General features: G+C 47.5%; 13 non-coding genes across 13 annotated transcripts; all 13 read left to right on the top strand.

The window, feature by feature from the left end:
* Positions 1-590: 590 nt before the first annotated feature.
* Positions 591-754, top strand: LOC137010204 (U1 spliceosomal RNA). The gene has a single exon (XR_010893277.1). It is a non-coding gene; the product is annotated as a U1 spliceosomal RNA (small nuclear RNA).
* Positions 755-1,619: 865 nt separating this feature from the next.
* Positions 1,620-1,810, top strand: LOC137010174 (U2 spliceosomal RNA). The gene has a single exon (XR_010893247.1). It is a non-coding gene; the product is annotated as a U2 spliceosomal RNA (small nuclear RNA).
* Positions 1,811-3,905: 2,095 nt separating this feature from the next.
* On the top strand, positions 3,906-4,069 carry LOC137010193 (U1 spliceosomal RNA). Its single transcript, XR_010893266.1, has one exon. It is a non-coding gene; the product is annotated as a U1 spliceosomal RNA (small nuclear RNA).
* Positions 4,070-4,931: 862 nt separating this feature from the next.
* LOC137010173 (U2 spliceosomal RNA) lies at positions 4,932-5,122 on the top strand. The gene has a single exon (XR_010893246.1). It is a non-coding gene; the product is annotated as a U2 spliceosomal RNA (small nuclear RNA).
* Positions 5,123-7,120: 1,998 nt separating this feature from the next.
* Positions 7,121-7,284, top strand: LOC137010042 (U1 spliceosomal RNA). The gene has a single exon (XR_010893121.1). It is a non-coding gene; the product is annotated as a U1 spliceosomal RNA (small nuclear RNA).
* Positions 7,285-8,147: 863 nt separating this feature from the next.
* Positions 8,148-8,338, top strand: LOC137010172 (U2 spliceosomal RNA). The gene has a single exon (XR_010893245.1). It is a non-coding gene; the product is annotated as a U2 spliceosomal RNA (small nuclear RNA).
* Positions 8,339-10,432: 2,094 nt separating this feature from the next.
* LOC137010181 (U1 spliceosomal RNA) lies at positions 10,433-10,596 on the top strand. Its single transcript, XR_010893253.1, has one exon. It is a non-coding gene; the product is annotated as a U1 spliceosomal RNA (small nuclear RNA).
* An 863-nt stretch (positions 10,597-11,459) lies between these two features.
* Positions 11,460-11,650, top strand: LOC137010171 (U2 spliceosomal RNA). The gene has a single exon (XR_010893244.1). It is a non-coding gene; the product is annotated as a U2 spliceosomal RNA (small nuclear RNA).
* Positions 11,651-13,651: 2,001 nt separating this feature from the next.
* Positions 13,652-13,815, top strand: LOC137010169 (U1 spliceosomal RNA). Its single transcript, XR_010893241.1, has one exon. It is a non-coding gene; the product is annotated as a U1 spliceosomal RNA (small nuclear RNA).
* An 863-nt stretch (positions 13,816-14,678) lies between these two features.
* LOC137010170 (U2 spliceosomal RNA) lies at positions 14,679-14,869 on the top strand. Its single transcript, XR_010893242.1, has one exon. It is a non-coding gene; the product is annotated as a U2 spliceosomal RNA (small nuclear RNA).
* A 1,999-nt stretch (positions 14,870-16,868) lies between these two features.
* Positions 16,869-17,032, top strand: LOC137010156 (U1 spliceosomal RNA). Its single transcript, XR_010893229.1, has one exon. It is a non-coding gene; the product is annotated as a U1 spliceosomal RNA (small nuclear RNA).
* An 861-nt stretch (positions 17,033-17,893) lies between these two features.
* Positions 17,894-18,084, top strand: LOC137010168 (U2 spliceosomal RNA). The gene has a single exon (XR_010893240.1). It is a non-coding gene; the product is annotated as a U2 spliceosomal RNA (small nuclear RNA).
* Positions 18,085-20,180: 2,096 nt separating this feature from the next.
* LOC137010144 (U1 spliceosomal RNA) lies at positions 20,181-20,344 on the top strand. Its single transcript, XR_010893218.1, has one exon. It is a non-coding gene; the product is annotated as a U1 spliceosomal RNA (small nuclear RNA).
* The last annotated feature ends 3,281 nt before the right edge of the window (positions 20,345-23,625 follow it).

The raw sequence follows: 23,625 nt of genomic DNA, 5'->3' as shown, positions 1-23,625 counted from the left end.
AACAATTAAGAAGAGCTGAAGGCCACTATCAGAGCAACCTGGGCTCTCATAACACCTGAGCAGTGCCACAGACCGATCGACTCCATGCCACGCCGCATTGCTGCAGTAATTCAGGCAAAAGGAGCCCCAACTAAGTATTGAGTGCTGCACACGCTCATACTTTTCATGTTTATAGTTTTCAGTTGGCCAAGATTTCTAAAAATCCTTTCTTTGTATTGGTCTTAAGTAATATTCTAAATTTGCTGAGATACCGGATTTGGGATTTTCCTTAGTTGTCAGTTATAATCATCAAAATTAAAAGAAATAAACATTTGAAATATATCAGTCTGTGTGCAATGTACATAATATACAAGTTTGACTTTTTGAAAGGAATTAGTGAAAGAAATCAACTTTTTGATGACATTCTAATCATACGACCAGCACCTGTAGGTGCTTGGCAGTTTGCCGGCTTGAAGGCATGGTCACGGAAATCGCAGTCAAGTAATGGAAGGGACACGCCCTTCCTTTGCTTGGGGTGGGGGAGGGGGGTCACCGTTGATGAGGACGGCAAAGAGGGATAGGGTAGCCTCTGACTGGAGGCCTGGGGACTCATACTTACCTGGCAGGGGAGACACCATGATCAGGAAGGTGGTTCACCCAGGGCGAGGCTCGGCCATTGCACTCCGGTTGTGCTGACCCCTGCGAATTCCCCAAATGTGGGAATCTCGACTGCATAATTTATGGTAGTGGGGGACTGCGTTCGCGCTCTCCCCTGGACATACTGGTTGAAAGAAGATTAGGTGGTGCCGAGAGAACCTGTGGTTTCTAACAGTCGTAGCGTTGTCTGTGGCTCCGTGTGTGTTTGCACGCCCCTTTTATGGAATCGGGTGTTGCGTGCGCTCGCCTGGTTTCGCAAAGTTCTGAGTTTTCCTTCAGGGACGACAGGCTTTTGGGGGCACTCGACCATGGCCGTTTTCTAAATGACCCCGTGGTCGCTATTGTCACGACCGGCTCAAAGCCGTGACAAATGAAACGGAGGACATAGGCAGCTTGGTAGGTTGCAACGAAAAGAGATTTATCAGCATAAATAAGAAAATATATGAAACAAGAAATCAACAAAACCAAACACAATTTCTGTCAGACACATCAATAACCAAACATCAGACAGAACCACATTTAAATGAATAAGGAACTCAAAATAAACAAAGACCAAAATCAAAACCAAAGCACCCAGGAGCAAGCAACACACCACGCCAAACAAAGCCCAAGCTTTATAGAGGGAAGCACGGGTGTACATGGTTCACTTGATGAGTCTCCCAGCCACACCCACTGGCCGGCCGTAGCAGGAAGAACGAGGGACTCGTCACACTATCCAAATGTTAAAGTTGAGCTTTTTTTCCCCCCCCCCCCTCCTGATCAAGAACGACCTAGGGAGTCCAGAGAATTGTACTGCGGTGCTTTTGTGGAGGTCGATGGAAAAACCTAGGACCAGTTCGCGAAAGCAGGTTGTTTCAAATCATCTCCACTATTTAACAAACGATCTGATCGACAGCAGTGGTCCTAGAGGCAAAGTACGAAACCCACCGCGGCCCAGATGGGCGTCGCCTTTGCCGGCTCTGCCCCCACTGCTTGGCAACGGCATCGCTTCTCGGCCTTTTGGCTAAGATCAAGTGTAGTATCTGTTCTTATCAGTTTAATATCTGATACGTCTCCTATCTGGGGACTACATATTAAATGGATTTTTGGCTCATGGAGCCGGAACCGGGGCTTGCTCCGTCCACTCCACGCATCGACCTGGTATTGCAGTGTCTCCAGGAACGGTGTGCTTCCCCTTTTGGGGGACTGCAAATCGTTGTGGTTAATAGCAGAGGGAATGTCGCTGGAGCTTCACAAGGAGTCTCTATGTACCTGCGGTGGGGTGGCTGGCAGGGTGGCACCGTCTCGCACCCTTATGAAACGGTCGCCGTTGTTCCAAAGCAGCGGTTCCCAAACCAGCACTGCACGTCTTGAATGTCACTCTTGTCTGATGCGCCCGTCTGAGGTCTTGGAGTCTTTACCAACGAGCTGATGAGTTGGATCGGGTGTGTTTGATCAGGGAGACATCTAATCAAACACGCCTGACTGATGGGAACCACTGGTCTAAAGGACCGCAGCTCGTGTACAGGTGCTGGTCATATAATTAGAATGTCATCAAAAAGTTGATTTATTTCACTAATTCCTTTCAAAAAGTGAAACTTGTATATATCATATTCATTCATTACACACAGACTGAGAGGTTTCACATGTTTATTTCTTTTCATTTTGATGAGTATAGCTGACAACTATGGAAAATCCCAAAGTCACTATCTCAGAAAATTAGAATATTGTGAAAAGGTTCAATATTGAAGACACCTGGTGCCACACACTCTTATCAGCTAATTAACTCAAAACACCTGCAAAGGCCTTTAAATGGTCTCTCAGTCTAGTTCTGTAGGCTACACAGTCATGGGGAAGACTGCTGACTTGACAGTTGTCCAAAAGACGACCACTGACACCTTGCACAAGGAGGCCAAGACACAAAAGGTCATTGCAAAAGAGGCTGGCTGTTCGCAGAGCTCTGTGTCCAAGCACATTAATAGAGAGGCGAAGGGAAGGAAAAGATGTGGTAGAAAAAAAGTGTACTAGCAATAGGGATAACCGCACCCTGGAGAGGACTGTGAAACAGAACCCATTCAAAAATGTGGGGGAGATTCACAAAGAGTGGACTGCAGCTGGAGTCAGTGCTTCAAGAACCCCTACGCACAGACGTATGCAAGACATGGTTTTCAGCTGTCTCGTTCCTTGTGTCAAGCCACTCTTGAACAACAGACAGCGTCAGAGGCGCCTCGACAAAAAGGACTGGACTGCTGCTGAGTGGTCCAAAGTTACGTTCTCTGATGAAAGTCAATTTGGCATTTCCTTTGGAAATCGGGGTCCCAGAGTCTGGAGGAAGAGAGGAGAGGCACACAATCCACGTCGCTTGAGGGCCAGCCTAAAGTTTCCACAGTCAGTGATGGTTTGGGGTGCCATGTCATCTGCTGGTGTTGGCCCACTGTGTTTTCTGAGGTCCAAGGTCAACGCAGCCGTATACCAGGAAGTTTTAGAGCACTTCATGCTTCCTGCTGCTGACCAACTTTATGGAGATGCAGATTTCATTTCCCAACAGGACTTGGCACCTGCACACAGTGCCAAAGCTACCAGTACCCGGTTTAAGGACCATGGTATCCCTGTTCTTAATTGGCCAGCAAACTCGCCTGACCTTAACCCCATAGAAAATCTACGGGGTATTGTGAAGAGGAAGATGCCATATGCCAGACCCAACAATTAAGAAGAGCTGAAGGCCACTATCAGAGCAACCTGGGCTCTCATAACACCTGAGCAGTGCCACAGACCGATCGACTCCATGCCACGCCGCATTGCTGCAGTAATTCAGGCAAAAGGAGCCCCAACTAAGTATTGAGTGCTGCACACGCTCATACTTTTCATGTTTATAGTTTTCAGTTGGCCAAGATTTCTAAAAATCCTTTCTTTGTATTGGTCTTAAGTAATATTCTAAATTTGCTGAGATACCGGATTTGGGATTTTCCTTAGTTGTCAGTTATAATCATCAAAATTAAAAGAAATAAACATTTGAAATATATCAGTCTGTGTGCAATGTACATAATATACAAGTTTGACTTTTTGAAAGGAATTAGTGAAAGAAATCAACTTTTTGATGACATTCTAATCATACGACCAGCACCTGTAGGTGCTTGGCAGTTTGCCGGCTTGAAGGCATGGTCACGGAAATCGCAGTCAAGTAATGGAAGGGACACGCCCTTCCTTTGCTTGGGGTGGGGGAGGGGGTCACCGTTGATGAGGACGGCAAAGAGGGATAGGGTAGCCTCTGACTGGAGGCCTGGGGACTCATACTTACCTGGCAGGGGAGACACCATGATCAGGAAGGTGGTTCACCCAGGGCGAGGCTCGGCCATTGCACTCCGGTTGTGCTGACCCCTGCGAATTCCCCAAATGTGGGAATCTCGACTGCATAATTTATGGTAGTGGGGGACTGCGTTCGCGCTCTCCCCTGGACATACTGGTTGAAAGAAGATTAGGTGGTGCCGAGAGAACCTGTGGTTTCTAACAGTCGAAGCGTTGTCTGTGGCTCCGTGTGTGTTTGTACGCCCCTTTTATGGAATCGGGTGTTGCGTGCGCTCGCCTGGTTTCGCAAAGTTCTGAGTTTTCCTTCAGGGACGACAGGCTTTTGGGGGCACTCGACCATGGCCGTTTTCTAAATGACCCCGTGGTCGCTAGTGTCACGACCGGCTCAAAGCCGTGACAAATGAAACGGAGGACATAGGCAGCTTGGTAGGTTGCAACGAAAAGAGATTTATCAGCATAAATAAGAAAATATATGAAACAAGAAATCAACAAAACCAAACACAATTTCTGTCAGACACATCAATAACCAAACATCAGACAGAACCACATTTAAATGAATAAGGAACTCAAAATAAACAAAGACCAAAATCAAAACCAAAGCACCCAGGAGCAAGCAACACACCACGCCAAACAAAGCCCAAGCTTTATAGAGGGAAGCACGGGTGTACATGGTTCACTTGATGAGTCTCCCAGCCACACCCACTGGCCGGCCGTAGCAGGAAGAACGAGGGACTCGTCACACTATCCAAATGTTAAAGTTGAGCTTTTTTTTTCCCCCCCTCCTGATCAAGAACGACCTAGGGAGTCCAGAGAATTGTACTGCGGTGCTTTTGTGGAGGTCGATGGAAAAACCTAGGACCAGTTCGCGAAAGCAGGTTGTTTCAAATCATCTCCACTATTTAACAAACGATCTGATCGACAGCAGTGGTCCTAGAGGCAAAGTACGAAACCCACCGCGGCCCAGATGGGCGTCGCCTTTGCCGGCTCTGCCCCCACTGCTTGGCAACGGCATCGCTTCTCGGCCTTTTGGCTAAGATCAAGTGTAGTATCTGTTCTTATCAGTTTAATATCTGATACGTCTCCTATCTGGGGACTACATATTAAATGGATTTTTGGCTCATGGAGCCGGAACCGGGGCTTGCTCCGTCCACTCCACGCATCGACCTGGTATTGCAGTGTCTCCAGGAACGGTGTGCTTCCCCTTTTGGGGGACTGCAAATCGTTGTGGTTAATAGCAGAGGGAATGTCGCTGGAGCTTCACAAGGAGTCTCTATGTACCTGCGGTGGGGTGGCTGGCAGGGTGGCACCGTCTCGCACCCTTATGAAACGGTCGCCGTTGTTCCAAAGCAGCGGTTCCCAAACCAGCACTGCACGTCTTGAATGTCACTCTTGTCTGATGCGCCCGTCTGAGGTCTTGGAGTCTTTACCAACGAGCTGATGAGTTGGATCGGGTGTGTTTGATCAGGGAGACATCTAATCAAACACGCCTGACTGATGGGAACCACTGGTCTAAAGGACCGCAGCTCGTGTACAGGTGCTGGTCATATAATTAGAATGTCATCAAAAAGTTGATTTATTTCACTAATTCCTTTCAAAAAGTGAAACTTGTATATATCATATTCATTCATTACACACAGACTGAGAGGTTTCACATGTTTATTTCTTTTCATTTTGATGAGTATAGCTGACAACTATGGAAAATCCCAAAGTCACTATCTCAGAAAATTAGAATATTGTGAAAAGGTTCAATATTGAAGACACCTGGTGCCACACACTCTTATCAGCTAATTAACTCAAAACACCTGCAAAGGCCTTTAAATGGTCTCTCAGTCTAGTTCTGTAGGCTACACAGTCATGGGGAAGACTGCTGACTTGACAGTTGTCCAAAAGACGACCACTGACACCTTGCACAAGGAGGCCAAGACACAAAAGGTCATTGCAAAAGAGGCTGGCTGTTCGCAGAGCTCTGTGTCCAAGCACATTAATAGAGAGGCGAAGGGAAGGAAAAGATGTGGTAGAAAAAAGTGTACTAGCAATAGGGATAACCGCACCCTGGAGAGGACTGTGAAACAGAACCCATTCAAAAATGTGGGGGAGATTCACAAAGAGTGGACTGCAGCTGGAGTCAGTGCTTCAAGAACCCCTACGCACAGACGTATGCAAGACATGGTTTTCAGCTGTCTCGTTCCTTGTGTCAAGCCACTCTTGAACAACAGACAGCGTCAGAGGCGCCTCGGCAAAAAGGACTGGACTGCTGCTGAGTGGTCCAAAGTTACGTTCTCTGATGAAAGTCAATTTGGCATTTCCTTTGGAAATCGGGGTCCCAGAGTCTGGAGGAAGAGAGGAGAGGCACACAATCCACGTCGCTTGAGGGCCAGCCTAAAGTTTCCACAGTCAGTGATGGTTTGGGGTGCCATGTCATCTGCTGGTGTTGGCCCACTGTGTTTTCTGAGGTCCAAGGTCAACGCAGCCGTATACCAGGAAGTTTTAGAGCACTTCATGCTTCCTGCTGCTGACCAACTTTATGGAGATGCAGATTTCATTTCCCAACAGGACTTGGCACCTGCACACAGTGCCAAAGCTACCAGTACCCGGTTTAAGGACCATGGTATCCCTGTTCTTAATTGGCCAGCAAACTCGCCTGACCTTAACCCCATAGAAAATCTACGGGGTATTGTGAAGAGGAAGATGCCATATGCCAGACCCAACAATTAAGAAGAGCTGAAGGCCACTATCAGAGCAACCTGGGCTCTCATAACACCTGAGCAGTGCCACAGACCGATCGACTCCATGACTGGAGATTTCTAAAAATCCTTTCTTTGTATTGGTCTTAAGTAATATTCTAAATTTGCTGAGATACCGGATTTGGGATTTTCCTTAGTTGTCAGTTATAATCATCAAAATTAAAAGAAATAAACATTTGAAATATATCAGTCTGTGTGCAATGTACATAATATACAAGTTTGACTTTTTGAAAGGAATTAGTGAAAGAAATCAACTTTTTGATGACATTCTAATCATACGACCAGCACCTGTAGGTGCTTGGCAGTTTGCCGGCTTGAAGGCATGGTCACGGAAATCGCAGTCAAGTAATGGAAGGGACACGCCCTTCCTTTGCTTGGGGTGGGGGAGGGGGGTCACCGTTGATGAGGACGGCAAAGAGGGATAGGGTAGCCTCTGACTGGAGGCCTGGGGACTCATACTTACCTGGCAGGGGAGACACCATGATCAGGAAGGTGGTTCACCCAGGGCGAGGCTCGGCCATTGCACTCCGGTTGTGCTGACCCCTGCGAATTCCCCAAATGTGGGAATCTCGACTGCATAATTTATGGTAGTGGGGGACTGCGTTCGCGCTCTCTCCTGGACATACTGGTTGAAAGAAGATTAGGTGGTGCCGAGAGAACCTGTGGTTTCTAACAGTCGTAGCGTTGTCTGTGGCTCCGTGTGTGTTTGCACGCCCCTTTTATGGAATCGGGTGTTGCGTGCGCTCGCCTGGTTTCGCAAAGTTCTGAGTTTTCCTTCAGGGACGACAGGCTTTTGGGGGCACTCGACCATGGCCGTTTTCTAAATGACCCCGTGGTCGCTATTGTCACGACCGGCTCAAAGCCGTGACAAATGAAACGGAGGACATAGGCAGCTTGGTAGGTTGCAACGAAAAGAGATTTATCAGCATAAATAAGAAAATATATGAAACAAGAAATCAACAAAACCAAACACAATTTCTGTCAGACACATCAATAACCAAACATCAGACAGAACCACATTTAAATGAATAAGGAACTCAAAATAAACAAAGACCAAAATCAAAACCAAAGCACCCAGGAGCAAGCAACACACCACGCCAAACAAAGCCCAAGCTTTATAGAGGGAAGCACGGGTGTACATGGTTCACTTGATGAGTCTCCCAGCCACACCCACTGGCCGGCCGTAGCAGGAAGAACGAGGGACTCGTCACACTATCCAAATGTTAAAGTTGAGCTTCCCCCCCCCCCCCCCTCCTGATCAAGAACGACCTAGGGAGTCCAGAGAATTGTACTGCGGTGCTTTTGTGGAGGTCGATGGAAAAACCTAGGACCAGTTCGCGAAAGCAGGTTGTTTCAAATCATCTCCACTATTTAACAAACGATCTGATCGACAGCAGTGGTCCTAGAGGCAAAGTACGAAACCCACCGCGGCCCAGATGGGCGTCGCCTTTGCCGGCTCTGCCCCCACTGCTTGGCAACGGCATCGCTTCTCGGCCTTTTGGCTAAGATCAAGTGTAGTATCTGTTCTTATCAGTTTAATATCTGATACGTCTCCTATCTGGGGACTACATATTAAATGGATTTTTGGCTCATGGAGCCGGAACCGGGGCTTGCTCCGTCCACTCCACGCATCGACCTGGTATTGCAGTGTCTCCAGGAACGGTGTGCTTCCCCTTTTGGGGGACTGCAAATCGTTGTGGTTAATAGCAGAGGGAATGTCGCTGGAGCTTCACAAGGAGTCTCTATGTACCTGCGGTGGGGTGGCTGGCAGGGTGGCACCGTCTCGCACCCTTATGAAACGGTCGCCGTTGTTCCAAAGCAGCGGTTCCCAAACCAGCACTGCACGTCTTGAATGTCACTCTTGTCTGATGCGCCCGTCTGAGGTCTTGGAGTCTTTACCAACGAGCTGATGAGTTGGATCGGGTGTGTTTGATCAGGGAGACATCTAATCAAACACGCCTGACTGATGGGAACCACTGGTCTAAAGGACCGCAGCTCGTGTACAGGTGCTGGTCATATAATTAGAATGTCATCAAAAAGTTGATTTATTTCACTAATTCCTTTCAAAAAGTGAAACTTGTATATATCATATTCATTCATTACACACAGACTGAGAGGTTTCACATGTTTATTTCTTTTCATTTTGATGAGTATAGCTGACAACTATGGAAAATCCCAAAGTCACTATCTCAGAAAATTAGAATATTGTGAAAAGGTTCAATATTGAAGACACCTGGTGCCACACACTCTTATCAGCTAATTAACTCAAAACACCTGCAAAGGCCTTTAAATGGTCTCTCAGTCTAGTTCTGTAGGCTACACAGTCATGGGGAAGACTGCTGACTTGACAGTTGTCCAAAAGACGACCACTGACACCTTGCACAAGGAGGCCAAGACACAAAAGGTCATTGCAAAAGAGGCTGGCTGTTCGCAGAGCTCTGTGTCCAAGCACATTAATAGAGAGGCGAAGGGAAGGAAAAGATGTGGTAGAAAAAAGTGTACTAGCAATAGGGATAACCGCACCCTGGAGAGGACTGTGAAACAGAACCCATTCAAAAATGTGGGGGAGATTCACAAAGAGTGGACTGCAGCTGGAGTCAGTGCTTCAAGAACCCCTACGCACAGACGTATGCAAGACATGGTTTTCAGCTGTCTCGTTCCTTGTGTCAAGCCACTCTTGAACAACAGACAGCGTCAGAGGCGCCTCGACAAAAAGGACTGGACTGCTGCTGAGTGGTCCAAAGTTACGTTCTCTGATGAAAGTCAATTTGGCATTTCCTTTGGAAATCGGGGTCCCAGAGTCTGGAGGAAGAGAGGAGAGGCACACAATCCACGTCGCTTGAGGGCCAGCCTAAAGTTTCCACAGTCAGTGATGGTTTGGGGTGCCATGTCATCTGCTGGTGTTGGCCCACTGTGTTTTCTGAGGTCCAAGGTCAACGCAGCCGTATACCAGGAAGTTTTAGAGCACTTCATGCTTCCTGCTGCTGACCAACTTTATGGAGATGCAGATTTCATTTCCCAACAGGACTTGGCACCTGCACACAGTGCCAAAGCTACCAGTACCCGGTTTAAGGACCATGGTATCCCTGTTCTTAATTGGCCAGCAAACTCGCCTGACCTTAACCCCATAGAAAATCTACGGGGTATTGTGAAGAGGAAGATGCCATATGCCAGACCCAACAATTAAGAAGAGCTGAAGGCCACTATCAGAGCAACCTGGGCTCTCATAACACCTGAGCAGTGCCACAGACCGATCGACTCCATGCCACGCCGCATTGCTGCAGTAATTCAGGCAAAAGGAGCCCCAACTAAGTATTGAGTGCTGCACACGCTCATACTTTTCATGTTTATAGTTTTCAGTTGGCCAAGATTTCTAAAAATCCTTTCTTTGTATTGGTCTTAAGTAATATTCTAAATTTGCTGAGATACCGGATTTGGGATTTTCCTTAGTTGTCAGTTATAATCATCAAAATTAAAAGAAATAAACATTTGAAATATATCAGTCTGTGTGCAATGTACATAATATACAAGTTTGACTTTTTGAAAGGAATTAGTGAAAGAAATCAACTTTTTGATGACATTCTAATCATACGACCAGCACCTGTAGGTGCTTGGCAGTTTGCCGGCTTGAAGGCATGGTCACGGAAATCGCAGTCAAGTAATGGAAGGGACACGCCCTTCCTTTGCTTGGGGTGGGGGAGGGGGTCACCGTTGATGAGGACGGCAAAGAGGGATAGGGTAGCCTCTGACTGGAGGCCTGGGGACTCATACTTACCTGGCAGGGGAGACACCATGATCAGGAAGGTGGTTCACCCAGGGCGAGGCTCGGCCATTGCACTCCGGTTGTGCTGACCCCTGCGAATTCCCCAAATGTGGGAATCTCGACTGCATAATTTATGGTAGTGGGGGACTGCGTTCGCGCTCTCCCCTGGACATACTGGTTGAAAGAAGATTAGGTGGTGCCGAGAGAACCTGTGGTTTCTAACAGTCGAAGCGTTGTCTGTGGCTCCGTGTGTGTTTGCACGCCCCTTTTATGGAATCGGGTGTTGCGTGCGCTCGCCTGGTTTCGCAAAGTTCTGAGTTTTCCTTCAGGGACGACAGGCTTTTGGGGGCACTCGACCATGGCCGTTTTCTAAATGACCCCGTGGTCGCTAGTGTCACGACCGGCTCAAAGCCGTGACAAATGAAACGGAGGACATAGGCAGCTTGGTAGGTTGCAACGAAAAGAGATTTATCAGCATAAATAAGAAAATATATGAAACAAGAAATCAACAAAACCAAACACAATTTCTGTCAGACACATCAATAACCAAACATCAGACAGAACCACATTTAAATGAATAAGGAACTCAAAATAAACAAAGACCAAAATCAAAACCAAAGCACCCAGGAGCAAGCAACACACCACGCCAAACAAAGCCCAAGCTTTATAGAGGGAAGCACGGGTGTACATGGTTCACTTGATGAGTCTCCCAGCCACACCCACTGGCCGGCCGTAGCAGGAAGAACGAGGGACTCGTCACACTATCCAAATGTTAAAGTTGAGCTTTTTTTTTTCCCCCCCTCCTGATCAAGAACGACCTAGGGAGTCCAGAGAATTGTACTGCGGTGCTTTTGTGGAGGTCGATGGAAAAACCTAGGACCAGTTCGCGAAAGCAGGTTGTTTCAAATCATCTCCACTATTTAACAAACGATCTGATCGACAGCAGTGGTCCTAGAGGCAAAGTACGAAACCCACCGCGGCCCAGATGGGCGTCGCCTTTGCCGGCTCTGCCCCCACTGCTTGGCAACGGCATCGCTTCTCGGCCTTTTGGCTAAGATCAAGTGTAGTATCTGTTCTTATCAGTTTAATATCTGATACGTCTCCTATCTGGGGACTACATATTAAATGGATTTTTGGCTCATGGAGCCGGAACCGGGGCTTGCTCCGTCCACTCCACGCATCGACCTGGTATTGCAGTGTCTCCAGGAACGGTGTGCTTCCCCTTTTGGGGGACTGCAAATCGTTGTGGTTAATAGCAGAGGGAATGTCGCTGGAGCTTCACAAGGAGTCTCTATGTACCTGCGGTGGGGTGGCTGGCAGGGTGGCACCGTCTCGCACCCTTATGAAACGGTCGCCGTTGTTCCAAAGCAGCGGTTCCCAAACCAGCACTGCACGTCTTGAATGTCACTCTTGTCTGATGCGCCCGTCTGAGGTCTTGGAGTCTTTACCAACGAGCTGATGAGTTGGATCGGGTGTGTTTGATCAGGGAGACATCTAATCAAACACGCCTGACTGATGGGAACCACTGGTCTAAAGGACCGCAGCTCGTGTACAGGTGCTGGTCATATAATTAGAATGTCATCAAAAAGTTGATTTATTTCACTAATTCCTTTCAAAAAGTGAAACTTGTATATATCATATTCATTCATTACACACAGACTGAGAGGTTTCACATGTTTATTTCTTTTCATTTTGATGAGTATAGCTGACAACTATGGAAAATCCCAAAGTCACTATCTCAGAAAATTAGAATATTGTGAAAAGGTTCAATATTGAAGACACCTGGTGCCACACACTCTTATCAGCTAATTAACTCAAAACACCTGCAAAGGCCTTTAAATGGTCTCTCAGTCTAGTTCTGTAGGCTACACAGTCATGGGGAAGACTGCTGACTTGACAGTTGTCCAAAAGACGACCACTGACACCTTGCACAAGGAGGCCAAGACACAAAAGGTCATTGCAAAAGAGGCTGGCTGTTCGCAGAGCTCTGTGTCCAAGCACATTAATAGAGAGGCGAAGGGAAGGAAAAGATGTGGTAGAAAAAAAAAGTGTACTAGCAATAGGGATAACCGCACCCTGGAGAGGACTGTGAAACAGAACCCATTCAAAAATGTGGGGGAGATTCACAAAGAGTGGACTGCAGCTGGAGTCAGTGCTTCAAGAACCCCTACGCACAGACGTATGCAAGACATGGTTTTCAGCTGTCTCGTTCCTTGTGTCAAGCCACTCTTGAACAACAGACAGCGTCAGAGGCGCCTCGGCAAAAAGGACTGGACTGCTGCTGAGTGGTCCAAAGTTACGTTCTCTGATGAAAGTCAATTTGGCATTTCCTTTGGAAATCGGGGTCCCAGAGTCTGGAGGAAGAGAGGAGAGGCACACAATCCACGTCGCTTGAGGGCCAGCCTAAAGTTTCCACAGTCAGTGATGGTTTGGGGTGCCATGTCATCTGCTGGTGTTGGCCCACTGTGTTTTCTGAGGTCCAAGGTCAACGCAGCCGTATACCAGGAAGTTTTAGAGCACTTCATGCTTCCTGCTGCTGACCAACTTTATGGAGATGCAGATTTCATTTCCCAACAGGACTTGGCACCTGCACACAGTGCCAAAGCTACCAGTACCCGGTTTAAGGACCATGGTATCCCTGTTCTTAATTGGCCAGCAAACTCGCCTGACCTTAACCCCATAGAAAATCTACGGGGTATTGTGAAGAGGAAGATGCCATATGCCAGACCCAACAATTAAGAAGAGCTGAAGGCCACTATCAGAGCAACCTGGGCTCTCATAACACCTGAGCAGTGCCACAGACCGATCGACTCCATGACTGGAGATTTCTAAAAATCCTTTCTTTGTATTGGTCTTAAGTAATATTCTAAATTTGCTGAGATACCGGATTTGGGATTTTCCTTAGTTGTCAGTTATAATCATCAAAATTAAAAGAAATAAACATTTGAAATATATCAGTCTGTGTGCAATGTACATAATATACAAGTTTGACTTTTTGAAAGGAATTAGTGAAAGAAATCAACTTTTTGATGACATTCTAATCATACGACCAGCACCTGTAGGTGCTTGGCAGTTTGCCGGCTTGAAGGCATGGTCACGGAAATCGCAGTCAAGTAATGGAAGGGACACGCCCTTCCTTTGCTTGGGGTGGGGGAGGGGGGTCACCGTTGATGAGGACGGCAAAGAGGGATAGGGTAGCCTCTGACTGGAGGCCTGGGGACTCATACTTACCTGGCAGGGGAGACACCATGATCAGGAAGGTGGTTCACCCAGGGCGAGGCTCGGCCATTGCACTCCGGTTGTGCTGACCCCTGCGAATTCCCCAAATGTGGGAATCTCGACTGCATAATTTATGGTAGTGGGGGACTGCGTTCGCGCTCTCCCCTGGACATACTGGTTGAAAGAAGATTAGGTGGTGCCGAGAGAACCTGTGGTTTCTAACAGTCGAAGCGTTGTCTGTGGCTCCGTGTGTGTTTGCACGCCCCTTTTATGGAATCGGGTGTTGCGTGCGCTCGCCTGGTTTCGCAAAGTTCTGAGTTTTCCTTCAGGGACGACAGGCTTTTGGGGGCACTCGACCATGGCCGTTTTCTAAATGACCCCGTGGTCGCTAGTGTCACGACCGGCTCAAAGCCGTGACAAATGAAACGGAGGACATAGGCAGCTTGGTAGGTTGCAACGAAAAGAGATTTATCAGCATAAATAAGAAAATATATGAAACAAGAAATCAACAAAACCAAACACAATTTCTGTCAGACACATCAATAACCAAACATCAGACAGAACCACATTTAAATGAATAAGGAACTCAAAATAAACAAAGACCAAAATCAAAACCAAAGCACCCAGGAGCAAGCAACACACCACGCCAAACAAAGCCCAAGCTTTATAGAGGGAAGCACGGGTGTACATGGTTCACTTGATGAGTCTCCCAGCCACACCCACTGGCCGGCCGTAGCAGGAAGAACGAGGGACTCGTCACACTATCCAAATGTTAAAGTTGAGCTTTTTTTTTTCCCCCCCTCCTGATCAAGAACGACCTAGGGAGTCCAGAGAATTGTACTGCGGTGCTTTTGTGGAGGTCGATGGAAAAACCTAGGACCAGTTCGCGAAAGCAGGTTGTTTCAAATCATCTCCACTATTTAACAAACGATCTGATCGACAGCAGTGGTCCTAGAGGCAAAGTACGAAACCCACCGCGGCCCAGATGGGCGTCGCCTTTGCCGGCTCTGCCCCCACTGCTTGGCAACGGCATCGCTTCTCGGCCTTTTGGCTAAGATCAAGTGTAGTATCTGTTCTTATCAGTTTAATATCTGATACGTCTCCTATCTGGGGACTACATATTAAATGGATTTTTGGCTCATGGAGCCGGAACCGGGGCTTGCTCCGTCCACTCCACGCATCGACCTGGTATTGCAGTGTCTCCAGGAACGGTGTGCTTCCCCTTTTGGGGGACTGCAAATCGTTGTGGTTAATAGCAGAGGGAATGTCGCTGGAGCTTCACAAGGAGTCTCTATGTACCTGCGGTGGGGTGGCTGGCAGGGTGGCACCGTCTCGCACCCTTATGAAACGGTCGCCGTTGTTCCAAAGCAGCGGTTCCCAAACCAGCACTGCACGTCTTGAATGTCACTCTTGTCTGATGCGCCCGTCTGAGGTCTTGGAGTCTTTACCAACGAGCTGATGAGTTGGATCGGGTGTGTTTGATCAGGGAGACATCTAATCAAACACGCCTGACTGATGGGAACCACTGGTCTAAAGGACCGCAGCTCGTGTACAGGTGCTGGTCATATAATTAGAATGTCATCAAAAAGTTGATTTATTTCACTAATTCCTTTCAAAAAGTGAAACTTGTATATATCATATTCATTCATTACACACAGACTGAGAGGTTTCACATGTTTATTTCTTTTCATTTTGATGAGTATAGCTGACAACTATGGAAAATCCCAAAGTCACTATCTCAGAAAATTAGAATATTGTGAAAAGGTTCAATATTGAAGACACCTGGTGCCACACACTCTTATCAGCTAATTAACTCAAAACACCTGCAAAGGCCTTTAAATGGTCTCTCAGTCTAGTTCTGTAGGCTACACAGTCATGGGGAAGACTGCTGACTTGACAGTTGTCCAAAAGACGACCACTGACACCTTGCACAAGGAGGCCAAGACACAAAAGGTCATTGCAAAAGAGGCTGGCTGTTCGCAGAGCTCTGTGTCCAAGCACATTAATAGAGAGGCGAAGGGAAGGAAAAGATGTGGTAGAAAAAAAGTGTACTAGCAATAGGGATAACCGCACCCTGGAGAGGACTGTGAAACAGAACCCATTCAAAAATGTGGGGGAGATTCACAAAGAGTGGACTGCAGCTGGAGTCAGTGCTTCAAGAACCCCTACGCACAGACGTATGCAAGACATGGTTTTCAGCTGTCTCGTTCCTTGTGTCAAGCCACTCTTGAACAACAGACAGCGTCAGAGGCGCCTCGGCAAAAAGGACTGGACTGCTGCTGAGTGGTCCAAAGTTACGTTCTCTGATGAAAGTCAATTTGGCATTTCCTTTGGAAATCGGGGTCCCAGAGTCTGGAGGAAGAGAGGAGAGGCACACAATCCACGTCGCTTGAGGGCCAGCCTAAAGTTTCCACAGTCAGTGATGGTTTGGGGTGCCATGTCATCTGCTGGTGTTGGCCCACTGTGTTTTCTGAGGTCCAAGGTCAACGCAGCCGTATACCAGGAAGTTTTAGAGCACTTCATGCTTCCTGCTGCTGACCAACTTTATGGAGATGCAGATTTCATTTCCCAACAGGACTTGGCACCTGCACACAGTGCCAAAGCTACCAGTACCCGGTTTAAGGACCATGGTATCCCTGTTCTTAATTGGCCAGCAAACTCGCCTGACCTTAACCCCATAGAAAATCTACGGGGTATTGTGAAGAGGAAGATGCCATATGCCAGACCCAACAATTAAGAAGAGCTGAAGGCCACTATCAGAGCAACCTGGGCTCTCATAACACCTGAGCAGTGCCACAGACCGATCGACTCCATGACTGGAGATTTCTAAAAATCCTTTCTTTGTATTGGTCTTAAGTAATATTCTAAATTTGCTGAGATACCGGATTTGGGATTTTCCTTAGTTGTCAGTTATAATCATCAAAATTAAAAGAAATAAACATTTGAAATATATCAGTCTGTGTGCAATGTACATAATATACAAGTTTGACTTTTTGAAAGGAATTAGTGAAAGAAATCAACTTTTTGATGACATTCTAATCATACGACCAGCACCTGTAGGTGCTTGGCAGTTTGCCGGCTTGAAGGCATGGTCACGGAAATCGCAGTCAAGTAATGGAAGGGACACGCCCTTCCTTTGCTTGGGGTGGGGGAGGGGGGTCACCGTTGATGAGGACGGCAAAGAGGGATAGGGTAGCCTCTGACTGGAGGCCTGGGGACTCATACTTACCTGGCAGGGGAGACACCATGATCAGGAAGGTGGTTCACCCAGGGCGAGGCTCGGCCATTGCACTCCGGTTGTGCTGACCCCTGCGAATTCCCCAAATGTGGGAATCTCGACTGCATAATTTATGGTAGTGGGGGACTGCGTTCGCGCTCTCCCCTGGACATACTGGTTGAAAGAAGATTAGGTGGTGCCGAGAGAACCTGTGGTTTCTAACAGTCGTAGCGTTGTCTGTGGCTCCGTGTGTGTTTGCACGCCCCTTTTATGGAATCGGGTGTTGCGTGCGCTCGCCTGGTTTCGCAAAGTTCTGAGTTTTCCTTCAGGGACGACAGGCTTTTGGGGGCACTCGACCATGGCCGTTTTCTAAATGACCCCGTGGTCGCTATTGTCACGACCGGCTCAAAGCCGTGACAAATGAAACGGAGGACATAGGCAGCTTGGTAGGTTGCAACGAAAAGAGATTTATCAGCATAAATAAGAAAATATATGAAACAAGAAATCAACAAAACCAAACACAATTTCTGTCAGACACATCAATAACCAAACATCAGACAGAACCACATTTAAATGAATAAGGAACTCAAAATAAACAAAGACCAAAATCAAAACCAAAGCACCCAGGAGCAAGCAACACACCACGCCAAACAAAGCCCAAGCTTTATAGAGGGAAGCACGGGTGTACATGGTTCACTTGATGAGTCTCCCAGCCACACCCACTGGCCGGCCGTAGCAGGAAGAACGAGGGACTCGTCACACTATCCAAATGTTAAAGTTGAGCTTCCCCCCCCCCCCCTCCTGATCAAGAACGACCTAGGGAGTCCAGAGAATTGTACTGCGGTGCTTTTGTGGAGGTCGATGGAAAAACCTAGGACCAGTTCGCGAAAGCAGGTTGTTTCAAATCATCTCCACTATTTAACAAACGATCTGATCGACAGCAGTGGTCCTAGAGGCAAAGTACGAAACCCACCGCGGCCCAGATGGGCGTCGCCTTTGCCGGCTCTGCCCCCACTGCTTGGCAACGGCATCGCTTCTCGGCCTTTTGGCTAAGATCAAGTGTAGTATCTGTTCTTATCAGTTTAATATCTGATACGTCTCCTATCTGGGGACTACATATTAAATGGATTTTTGGCTCATGGAGCCGGAACCGGGGCTTGCTCCGTCCACTCCACGCATCGACCTGGTATTGCAGTGTCTCCAGGAACGGTGTGCTTCCCCTTTTGGGGGACTGCAAATCGTTGTGGTTAATAGCAGAGGGAATGTCGCTGGAGCTTCACAAGGAGTCTCTATGTACCTGCGGTGGGGTGGCTGGCAGGGTGGCACCGTCTCGCACCCTTATGAAACGGTCGCCGTTGTTCCAAAGCAGCGGTTCCCAAACCAGCACTGCACGTCTTGAATGTCACTCTTGTCTGATGCGCCCGTCTGAGGTCTTGGAGTCTTTACCAACGAGCTGATGAGTTGGATCGGGTGTGTTTGATCAGGGAGACATCTAATCAAACACGCCTGACTGATGGGAACCACTGGTCTAAAGGACCGCAGCTCGTGTACAGGTGCTGGTCATATAATTAGAATGTCATCAAAAAGTTGATTTATTTCACTAATTCCTTTCAAAAAGTGAAACTTGTATATATCATATTCATTCATTACACACAGACTGAGAGGTTTCACATGTTTATTTCTTTTCATTTTGATGAGTATAGCTGACAACTATGGAAAATCCCAAAGTCACTATCTCAGAAAATTAGAATATTGTGAAAAGGTTCAATATTGAAGACACCTGGTGCCACACACTCTTATCAGCTAATTAACTCAAAACACCTGCAAAGGCCTTTAAATGGTCTCTCAGTCTAGTTCTGTAGGCTACACAGTCATGGGGAAGACTGCTGACTTGACAGTTGTCCAAAAGACGACCACTGACACCTTGCACAAGGAGGCCAAGACACAAAAGGTCATTGCAAAAGAGGCTGGCTGTTCGCAGAGCTCTGTGTCCAAGCACATTAATAGAGAGGCGAAGGGAAGGAAAAGATGTGGTAGAAAAAAAGTGTACTAGCAATAGGGATAACCGCACCCTGGAGAGGACTGTGAAACAGAACCCATTCAAAAATGTGGGGGAGATTCACAAAGAGTGGACTGCAGCTGGAGTCAGTGCTTCAAGAACCCCTACGCACAGACGTATGCAAGACATGGTTTTCAGCTGTCTCGTTCCTTGTGTCAAGCCACTCTTGAACAACAGACAGCGTCAGAGGCGCCTCGACAAAAAGGACTGGACTGCTGCTGAGTGGTCCAAAGTTACGTTCTCTGATGAAAGTCAATTTGGCATTTCCTTTGGAAATCGGGGTCCCAGAGTCTGGAGGAAGAGAGGAGAGGCACACAATCCACGTCGCTTGAGGGCCAGCCTAAAGTTTCCACAGTCAGTGATGGTTTGGGGTGCCATGTCATCTGCTGGTGTTGGCCCACTGTGTTTTCTGAGGTCCAAGGTCAACGCAGCCGTATACCAGGAAGTTTTAGAGCACTTCATGCTTCCTGCTGCTGACCAACTTTATGGAGATGCAGATTTCATTTCCCAACAGGACTTGGCACCTGCACACAGTGCCAAAGCTACCAGTACCCGGTTTAAGGACCATGGTATCCCTGTTCTTAATTGGCCAGCAAACTCGCCTGACCTTAACCCCATAGAAAATCTACGGGGTATTGTGAAGAGGAAGATGCCATATGCCAGACCCAACAATTAAGAAGAGCTGAAGGCCACTATCAGAGCAACCTGGGCTCTCATAACACCTGAGCAGTGCCACAGACCGATCGACTCCATGCCACGCCGCATTGCTGCAGTAATTCAGGCAAAAGGAGCCCCAACTAAGTATTGAGTGCTGCACACGCTCATACTTTTCATGTTTATAGTTTTCAGTTGGCCAAGATTTCTAAAAATCCTTTCTTTGTATTGGTCTTAAGTAATATTCTAAATTTGCTGAGATACCGGATTTGGGATTTTCCTTAGTTGTCAGTTATAATCATCAAAATTAAAAGAAATAAACATTTGAAATATATCAGTCTGTGTGCAATGTACATAATATACAAGTTTGACTTTTTGAAAGGAATTAGTGAAAGAAATCAACTTTTTGATGACATTCTAATCATACGACCAGCACCTGTAGGTGCTTGGCAGTTTGCCGGCTTGAAGGCATGGTCACGGAAATCGCAGTCAAGTAATGGAAGGGACACGCCCTTCCTTTGCTTGGGGTGGGGGAGGGGGGTCACCGTTGATGAGGACGGCAAAGAGGGATAGGGTAGCCTCTGACTGGAGGCCTGGGGACTCATACTTACCTGGCAGGGGAGACACCATGATCAGGAAGGTGGTTCACCCAGGGCGAGGCTCGGCCATTGCACTCCGGTTGTGCTGACCCCTGCGAATTCCCCAAATGTGGGAATCTCGACTGCATAATTTATGGTAGTGGGGGACTGCGTTCGCGCTCTCCCCTGGACATACTGGTTGAAAGAAGATTAGGTGGTGCCGAGAGAACCTGTGGTTTCTAACAGTCGAAGCGTTGTCTGTGGCTCCGTGTGTGTTTGCACGCCCCTTTTATGGAATCGGGTGTTGCGTGCGCTCGCCTGGTTTCGCAAAGTTCTGAGTTTTCCTTCAGGGACGACAGGCTTTTGGGGGCACTCGACCATGGCCGTTTTCTAAATGACCCCGTGGTCGCTAGTGTCACGACCGGCTCAAAGCCGTGACAAATGAAACGGAGGACATAGGCAGCTTGGTAGGTTGCAACGAAAAGAGATTTATCAGCATAAATAAGAAAATATATGAAACAAGAAATCAACAAAACCAAACACAATTTCTGTCAGACACATCAATAACCAAACATCAGACAGAACCACATTTAAATGAATAAGGAACTCAAAATAAACAAAGACCAAAATCAAAACCAAAGCACCCAGGAGCAAGCAACACACCACGCCAAACAAAGCCCAAGCTTTATAGAGGGAAGCACGGGTGTACATGGTTCACTTGATGAGTCTCCCAGCCACACCCACTGGCCGGCCGTAGCAGGAAGAACGAGGGACTCGTCACACTATCCAAATGTTAAAGTTGAGCTTTTCCCCCCCCCCCCCCCTCCTGATCAAGAACGACCTAGGGAGTCCAGAGAATTGTACTGCGGTGCTTTTGTGGAGGTCGATGGAAAAACCTAGGACCAGTTCGCGAAAGCAGGTTGTTTCAAATCATCTCCACTATTTAACAAACGATCTGATCGACAGCAGTGGTCCTAGAGGCAAAGTACGAAACCCACCGCGGCCCAGATGGGCGTCGCCTTTGCCGGCTCTGCCCCCACTGCTTGGCAACGGCATCGCTTCTCGGCCTTTTGGCTAAGATCAAGTGTAGTGTCGATGGCTACGCCGAGAGAGGATGTACCCTTGCCGGCCATGGTGGTGCGGTTAAAGAATTCAGTAAGAATCCGAGTGTTACAAGATGCTGATCGGTCTGTCAAGCAAAGGTTCAGGAGGGAGTTCTTGGTGATGGATGTCTTGAAAGGAGTTTTCAACATTGCTGCTTCTTCAGTGTTTTGTCTTCAGGATTTTTCAACTGTAGGATTTATGGACTTGACATTTTTCAATTTGACGGACTGTGTGAGCTTTTTTGAGTCTTGGGGAAAGAAAAAACATAAACTCTTGGAAGGCTTGCAGCTTCAACCTTTGTTTGCCCAGGATTATATTCCACTCACAGTTCATCTATACAACCCGTTTGTGGAAGATAGAGAGGTTTTGACCTTTCTTTCAAGACACTGCGAGACAGTAAAAGGAGGAGAGCGAGTGAGGGACCGCTTTGGAATCTGGACAGGCAAAAGGCGGTACCTTGTTAAGCTGCGCTTCGATCCTGCTGCCTCTGGAGCCCTAATCCACCCGCCTGGGACCTTTTCCATTGGGCCCAACAGAGGTTTTCTTTATTACCCCGGACAGCCTATGTACTGTAGGAGATGTGGTGGGGAAGGACACATTAAGGCTGATTGTGAGGGACAACGTTGTCGTTTTTGCGGTGCTGCAGATCATGTTGCTTCAGTCTGCCCTGCCCCGAAGCATTGCAGTCTTTGTGGTAAGCCTGATCATCTTTATCGAACATGTCCTTCTAGGAGTAGGTCATATGCAGGTCTTTTGAAGGAAGGTGAGGATCTACAGGCAGACCTCGAGGCCATACTTATCAGTTTGCCTGAAGTAATGGATGATCAACCTGGAGGATTGACAAGTGAAGGGTCACAGGAGACGGGGGTATCAGGAGAGAAGGAGGCTGTTGTGAACGAGCAATTAGACTCTAATGATGGGGACCTGATTACTTTGTCCTTAGACGAAAAAGGGGCCACAGAAGTGGGAACTGAACAGCAGGTGAATTCATCTCAAGTTTGGTCAGAGCTGGATTTTACGGATGTCTTGTCTGGAGCCTTGGGGGTGGAAAAAGTGCAAGAAATCCTAGAACCTGCACCTGGATCAGCCCATCGACGAGAGAGAGTCCATAGTGGATCAGAGATGGATATTTCGTCAGAGTCCGTGCTCGGAACAAGCCGTCGCAGGGCCTGGGAGGACCCTAAGGACCGGGTAACGGAGAAAGGATGTAAGTACAGCAAACTGGATGATGTTACAAGTCAGGACCCTGTGGGAGAGGACATTAGGGGGGAGGGTTTTGAAGAAAAGGGGAAAGATGAAGGGGAAGAAAGCACTGAGTGGGGGGACAGAACAGAGGTGGAAGGAGAAGAGGAAGAAATGATAACTGAATCTGGAGAATGGACTGAGGTTGTTTCGAGAAAGGCAAAAGGAGGGGGGGCAAGAAGGGGACAAAAAAATGGGGATGGGGAAGAAGTACATGAGGGCTAAGTGGGAGGGAAAGTGTTCTGGGGGTTTAAGGGTTATTTTATGGGTTTGATAAGAGTGGCAACTTTCAATGTAAGGGGAATTAAAATGGCACAACGGCGTACAGCTGTGTTTTTTTCTGTTAAAGATTTGCAGTATGATGTTTTGTTTTTACAAGAGTGCCACTTGGAGAATGATAAGGATGTAGAGGGGTTTTCTAAAGAGTGGACCTTGGGTCCATCTTTTGGGGAGTGGGGAATGTTAAAGCAGATGGGGTGGGCATTTTATTTTATTCGTGGGATTTTGTTATTGAATCTGCTATTGTAATCATTCCAGGAAGGGTGGTGGTAGTAGATGTGAGGTGGAGAGGGATATCTTTTCGTTTTGTTAATGTTTATGCCCCAAGTAAATTGGGTGATCGGGAGGGGTTTTTGAATTGTTTGAATGCTATTTTGCATACCAACAAACTGCTAGTGCTGGGAGGGGACTTTAATGTGTCACTGGACAACGCTTCTGGCAGAGAGCTGGCCCAGTTGTCAGCAGGTTTCTCACTCTGTGACTCTTTTCGAGGGGCAGGAGGGCGGGTGCCCACATTCACTTGGCGGAACAGCAGGCAGGAGATGGCACGACTGGACTATCTTTTTCTGCCAGTCCATGTAAAGGTGTTTAACTATACCCAAGTACCAATGTGGTGTTCAGATCATTGTTTGGTGGGGGTGTGGGTGGAGGTGGAAGGGGAGAAGCGAGGGAGGGGGTGTGGAGGTTCAATACTTCCTTTCTAAGTGATAGGACTTTTTGTACTGTTCTTTTCAATTTGGTAGCTGGGTGGAAAAATTTGCAAGGTTTGTTTCGGTCCCACGGTGAGTGGTGGGAGGGGTTCAAGGTGAGGGTTGCAGTCTTTTGTCGTAACTGGGGCAGAGAGA

This window comes from Chanodichthys erythropterus, chromosome 20, assembly GCF_024489055.1.
Source record: "Chanodichthys erythropterus isolate Z2021 chromosome 20, ASM2448905v1, whole genome shotgun sequence".
NCBI classification, from domain to species: Eukaryota; Metazoa; Chordata; class Actinopteri; order Cypriniformes; family Xenocyprididae; genus Chanodichthys; species Chanodichthys erythropterus.
The sequence above is the reverse complement of the archived record's forward strand: the minus strand, read 5'-3'. Positions and strand labels throughout refer to the sequence as shown.